Below are 7,599 nucleotides of genomic sequence, written 5' to 3'. Positions count from 1 at the left end.
TTTTTACCAATTCTAGACTATGGAGATATTTTATACAGACATACCTCAAAGACAATATTGAACTCCCTAGATTCGGTTTATCATTCTGCATTAAGGTTTATAACACGTGCGAGTTATTCAACTCATCACTGCACACTTTATGAAATGACTGGTTGGCTCCCACTTTCAGTACGACGGAGAGTACATTTTGTCATTTTTGTGTAGAAAGCAATTATTGGTCAGCTCCCACCATACTTGTCTAAATTTTTATCATCAAACAGGTCTTTGTATGACTTACGATCCAGTAGCTATATACAATGGGAAGTTCTAGTAGTTCGGTCAGAATCTGGAAAGACAGCATTTAGTTACAGTGCACCTTTTGTTTGGAATGATTTACAGAAATATTTTAAATTGAAGCAGTTTATTTCTTTGACTGAATTTAAAGAAAAAGTCAAAAAAAATTTATACATATGTTTGTTCTTGTTAAATGTATACATGTATATATACAGTATATCCTCCCTATGTTGTTGATGGAGTAATTTTTGTGTGATTTGCTGCTGTCTTGGCCAGGGCTCAATTGTAAAAGAGATTTTAATCTCAATGTGACTTCCCTGGTTAAATAAAGGTTAATAAAATAATTTTAAAAAATAAACAGATCATGCTGACTGTACCGTGTTTACACTAGTATATAATTACAGAGTAATGCCAGGTGAATACAAGTGGCTGAATGATTGGGTAATGAATGAGAAGAAATAAAGTCGAGTATATAAGCTGATATGTTCAATATATACGTGCCACTCAGCCTCGAGAAGACAAGGCAGAGCTGGATTCGATAGGATGTACTTGAAATTCGGCTCTGGTTGCAGCATGTGTTTTTATCGCTGCGCCACCTGAGCGGCTAGCATTTTTTAACAAGACGATGCAAAACCACCTGCTGCACACATTACAAAGGCGTGGCTGTGGAAGAAGAGGGTACGGGTCCTGGACTGGCCTGCCTGCAGTCCTGAACGGTCCCAACTTTTTTTGGAAAGTGTTGCAGGCCTGAAATGCAGGAATGGATGCTTATTAATAAATGAAATGAAGTTGAGCAGATAAAAGATTAAACATCTCAGCTTCATCCTGTCTGACATCAAATAAAAGTCAAAGTGTGTGTTTATATTATTATTTGCTTTTTCTATACTGTCCCAACTTTTTCTGATTTTGGGGTTGTATTGTTATTATTATTATTATTAAATCTGCTGAAACCCTGTTTGAACAAAGGTTTATAGGTCGTGTTTTTGACAGATAGTATAGAAGTACGTGTCTGTTAGTTCTAACTTAAGTGCTTAATAAAGAAGTCGGTCGTTACTACCAACAATAACAAACTTATTTTTCTTCTTTCACAAAACAAAGAAATTTCAGGTGAAGGAACCTCGATCCCTGTGGAACACGTCACCTCTGAGGAACACCTCACCCCAGAGGACCAACAGTGTGGAGGTTTCCAGATGAAGCCTGTGAAGAAGGAAGAACCTGAAGATAAAGATGAACTCAGTAAGATATGTTTGATCTTGAGTAAAATAAGATTTGGATTGAATAGAATCAGAGGAACCTGGGATGAAGCATCATACAGTGAAAGCTTGTATTGTGCTCATGCAGATCAGTGTGAGCAGGAAATGATGAATGCAGGATGAATCACGTTACAGGACTTTAGCATCAGATCTCAGTTTAACAATTACTAACAGTATTTATTATTTATAATGTTATAAATGTATTTGATTATTTATAATGTTATAAATGTATTTGATTATTTATAATGTTATAAATGTATTTGATTATTTATAATGTTATGAATGTATTTGATGATTTATAATGTTATAAATGTGTTTGATTATTTATAATGTTATGAATGTATTTGATGATTTATAATGTTATAAATGTGTTTGATTATTTATAATGTTATAAATGTATTTGATTATTTATAATGTTATAAATGTATTTGATGATTTATAATGTTATAAATGTGTTTGATTATTTATAATGTTATAAATGTATTTTATTATTTATAATGTTATAAATTGATTTGATTATTTATAATGTTATAAATGTGTTTGATTATTTATAATGTTATAAATGTGTTTGATTATTTATAATGTTATAAATGTATTTGATTATTTATAATGTTATAAATGTATTTGATTATTTATAATGTTATAAATGTGTTTGATTATTTATAATGTTATAAATGTGTTTGATTATTTATAATGTTATAAATGTATTTGATTATTTATAATGTTATAAATGTATTTTATTATTTATAATGTTATAAATGTATTTGATTATTTATAATGTTATAAATGTATTTGATTATTTATAATGTTATAAATGTATTTTATTATTTATAATGTTATAAATGTATTTGATTATTTATAATGTTATAAATGTATTTGATTATTTATAATGTTATAAATGTATTTTATTATTTATAATGTTATAAATGTATTTGATTATTTATAATGTTATAAATGTATATGATTATTTATAATGTTATAAATGTGTTTGATTATTTATAATGTTATAAATGTGTTTGATTATTTATAATGTTATAAATGTATTTGATTATTTATAATGTTATAAATGTATTTGATTATTTATAATGTTATAAATGTATTTTATTATTTATAATGTTATAAATGTGTTTGATTATTTATAATGTTTAAATGTATTTGATTATTTATAATGTTATAAATGTATTTGATTATTTATAATGTTATAAATGTATTTGATTATTTATAATGTTATAAATGTATTTGATTATTTATAATGTTATAAATGTATATTTTTATTTATAATGTTATAAATGTATTTGATTATTTATAATGTTAAAAATGTATTTGATTATTTATAATGTTATAAATGTATTTGATTATGTATAATGTTATAAATGTGTTTGATTATTTATAATGTTATAAATGTATTTGATTATTTATAATGTTATAAATGTATTTTATTATTTATAATGTTATAAATGTGTTTGATTATTTATAGAGTTTAAATGTATTTGATTATTTATAATGTTATAAATGTATTTGATTATTTATAATGTTATAAATGTATATTATTATTTATAATGTTATAAATGTATATTTTTATTTATAAGGTTATAAATGTATTTGATTATTTATAATGTTAAAAATGTATTTGATTATTTATAATGTTATAAATGTATATTATTATTTATAATGTTATAAATGTATTTATTATTTATAATGTTATAAATGTATTTGATTATTTATAATGTTATAAATGTATTTGATTATTTATAATGTTATAAATGTATTTGATTATTTATAATGTTAAAAATGTATTTGATTATTTATAATGTTATAAATGTATTTGATTATTTATGTTATAAATGTGTTTGATTATTTATAATGTTATAAATGTATTTGATTATTTATAATGTTATAAATGTATATTATTATTTATAATGTTATAATTGTATTTGATTATTTATAATGTTATAAATGTATAATATTATTTATAATGTTATAAATGTATTTGATTATTTATAATGTTATAAATGTATTTGATTATTTATAATGTTATACATGTATTTGATTATTTATAATGTTATGAATGTATTTGATGATTTATAATGTTATAAATGTGTTTGATTATTTATAATGTTATAAATGTATTTGATTATTTATAATGTTATAAATGTGTTTGATTATTTATAATGTTATAAATGTATTTTATTATTTATAATGTTATAAATTGATTTGATTATTTATAATGTTATAAATGTGTTTGATTATTTATAATGTTATAAATGTGTTTGATTATTTATAATGTTATAAATGTATTTGATTATTTATAATGTTATAAATGTATTTGATTATTTATAATGTTATAAATGTGTTTGATTATTTATAATGTTATAAATGTGTTTGATTATTTATAATGTTATAAATGTATTTGATTATTTATAATGTTATAAATGTATTTTATTATTTATAATGTTATAAATGTATTTGATTATTTATAATGTTATAAATGTATTTGATTATTTATAATGTTATAAATGTATTTTATTATTTATAATGTTATAAATGTATTTGATTATTTATAATGTTATAAATGTATTTGATTATTTATAATGTTATAAATGTATTTTATTATTTATAATGTTATAAATGTATTTGATTATTTATAATGTTATAAATGTATATGATTATTTATAATGTTATAAATGTGTTTGATTATTTATAATGTTATAAATGTGTTTGATTATTTATAATGTTATAAATGTATTTGATTATTTATAATGTTATAAATGTATTTGATTATTTATAATGTTATAAATGTATTTTATTATTTATAATGTTATAAATGTGTTTGATTATTTATAATGTTTAAATGTATTTGATTATTTATAATGTTATAAATGTATTTGATTATTTATAATGTTATAAATGTATTTGATTATTTATAATGTTATAAATGTATTTGATTATTTATAATGTTATAAATGTATATTTTTATTTATAATGTTATAAATGTATTTGATTATTTATAATGTTAAAAATGTATTTGATTATTTATAATGTTATAAATGTATTTGATTATGTATAATGTTATAAATGTGTTTGATTATTTATAATGTTATAAATGTATTTGATTATTTATAATGTTATAAATGTATTTTATTATTTATAATGTTATAAATGTGTTTGATTATTTATAGAGTTTAAATGTATTTGATTATTTATAATGTTATAAATGTATTTGATTATTTATAATGTTATAAATGTATATTATTATTTATAATGTTATAAATGTATATTTTTATTTATAAGGTTATAAATGTATTTGATTATTTATAATGTTAAAAATGTATTTGATTATTTATAATGTTATAAATGTATATTATTATTTATAATGTTATAAATGTATTTATTATTTATAATGTTATAAATGTATTTGATTATTTATAATGTTATAAATGTATTTGATTATTTATAATGTTATAAATGTATTTGATTATTTATAATGTTAAAAATGTATTTGATTATTTATAATGTTATAAATGTATTTGATTATTTATGTTATAAATGTGTTTGATTATTTATAATGTTATAAATGTATTTGATTATTTATAATGTTATAAATGTATATTATTATTTATAATGTTATAATTGTATTTGATTATTTATAATGTTATAAATGTATAATATTATTTATAATGTTATAAATGTATTTGATTATTTATAATGTTATAAATGTGTTTGATTATTTATAATGTTATAAATGTATTTGATTATTTTCTGCTTCAGAACTGAACAAGGATTTCTGCTGCTCCTCGTGTCCATGTTCCTCTACAACCCAAAATCAGCTCCACAATCACATCAAGAGCTGCAACCATGATAAATATGAGACTCTGGTGAAGATTAAGACTGAACATGAGGATCTGACGCCCACCAGAAGCTCCAGTAATCAGCAAACGTCCTCTGGTACTGTCAGCATTAACACCTCTCTCAGTCCCACACAGGAAGAAGGAAACGTCTGCTCACAGTGTGGGAAGAGCTTCAGGTTCCTGAGTCATCTCAAAATACACCAGCGCATTCACACAGGAAAGAAACCATATCAGTGCTCACAGTGTGGGAAGAGCTTCAGTACCCAGGGTGCTCTCAAAATACACCAGCACATTCACACAGGAAAAAAAACATATCAGTGCTCACAACGTGGAAAGAGTTTAAATACACAGAGTTATCTAAAAAACCACCAGCGCATTCACACTGGAAAGAAACCAAATCAGTGCTCACAGTGTGGGAAGAACTTCAGGTGCCTGAGTGCTCTCAAGATACACCAGCGCATTCACACAGGAGAGAAACCGTATCAGTGCTCACAATGTGGGAAGAGTTTTAATACACAGGGTAATCTGAAAAAACACCAGCACATTCACACTGGAGAGAAACCGTATCAGTGTTCACAGTGTGGAAAGAGTTTTAATATACAGGGTGAACTCAAAAAACACCAGCGCATTCACACTGGAGAGAAACCGTATCAGTGTTCACAGTGTGGAAAGAGTTTTAATACACAGGGTAATCTGAAAAAACACCAGCACATTCACACTGGAGAGAAACCGTATCAGTGTTCACAGTGTGGAAAGAGTTTTAATATACAGGGTGAACTCAAAAAACACCAGCGCATTCACACTGGAGAGAAACCGGATCAGTGCTCACAGTGTGGAAAGAGTTTTAATATACAGGGTGAACTCAAAAAACACCAGCTCATTCACACTGGACAGAAACCGGATCAGTGCTCACAGTGTGAGAAGAGTTTTAAAAGTGCAGAAGTAGTTTCTGAATTGGAACGACTGGAAGAAGAAGAAGAATTGCAGGTATCAGAAGAAAGTGACTACGATTCGTTTGAAGAAGACGCTTTTCTTCATGGAGAAGATGCTGTTCTTGATCTGTAAGTACATTTTTTATTTTTTATACCAAATTTACATTTGTGTTGTTGCATTGAAAAGTTTATTTTAGTAGTAAGGTAAAAATGCCAAGATCAAATTATTGTTTTCCAACTTTTATAACTTTTAAAAGACTATACTGTTGTTTCCAAGTTTATTATATATAATTTTGTTACAGCTGTGCATTTATTACAAAAACTTATGTTGTATTTTTCTTTTTGTGTTTTATAATAGCAATTCTGAGGATTCAGGTGATGACTGGGTGCCAGCTGCTCAGACTAAGAGAAAGAGGCATTCTTCCCCACCCCACCCTGAATCCACATCAAGGACCATTCACGCAGATCCAGAAAGTACTGTAACGTCTGTCGAAGTGGTGCCAAGTACTTCATCCACCCACCTCCCAACAATACAGAAGACCAGGTCATCAGCAACACGTGCGAAGAGGCAATCAAGAGGACGTTCTCACCGAGTTCCTGCACAAACAAAAAGGCCAGGCAGTGTTTCTACAACCGAAGATGAAGATGATGTTTGGCATGACATCACTGATGTTGATGAGGCACCCAGCATTCCAAAATTTTTGCCAAAGCGACCTCCAGGGCTACAGCTTCTATCGAACACTGTATATTCCCCACTGCAGTTGTTTCAGCTGTTTTTCAGTACGTCTGTGGTGAAGACTATTGTAGATAACACCAATAAGTATGCTGAGATCAGAGCAGCTGCAAATCCATCTTACAAATGGATTCCTCTCAGTGTTAGAGAATTCTACAAATTTATTGCATTGGTAATATACATGGGGATTGTAAAACTAAAATCTGTTGCAGACTACTGGTCTGGAAAGGAATATTACCGCCTTCATTACACCGCAAAAGTGATGACAGGCAAAAGATTTTTGGCAATCTCTAGTAACCTGCATCTGTGTGACCCAAAAGAGGACGAAGATAACACAAGGAGAAAGGGAACCTCAACATATGACAAACTTTTCAAATTGAAGCCACTGTATACAGAGTTGCTGACAGCATGCCGGACACATTTTCAGCCGGACAAGGACATTTCGATTGAAAGCAAGAATCTTCTAATCTGCATCTCTAAAGCAAGAACTGGCCTGAAACAATACATGAAGGCAAAGCCAACAAAATGTTGCTACAAAATGTTTGTTCTGGCTGATTCAA

The sequence above is a fragment of the Trichomycterus rosablanca genome, chromosome 14, assembly GCF_030014385.1.
Source record: "Trichomycterus rosablanca isolate fTriRos1 chromosome 14, fTriRos1.hap1, whole genome shotgun sequence".
Lineage (NCBI taxonomy): Eukaryota > Metazoa > Chordata > Actinopteri > Siluriformes > Trichomycteridae > Trichomycterus > Trichomycterus rosablanca.
This window is presented reverse-complemented; position numbering follows the sequence as displayed.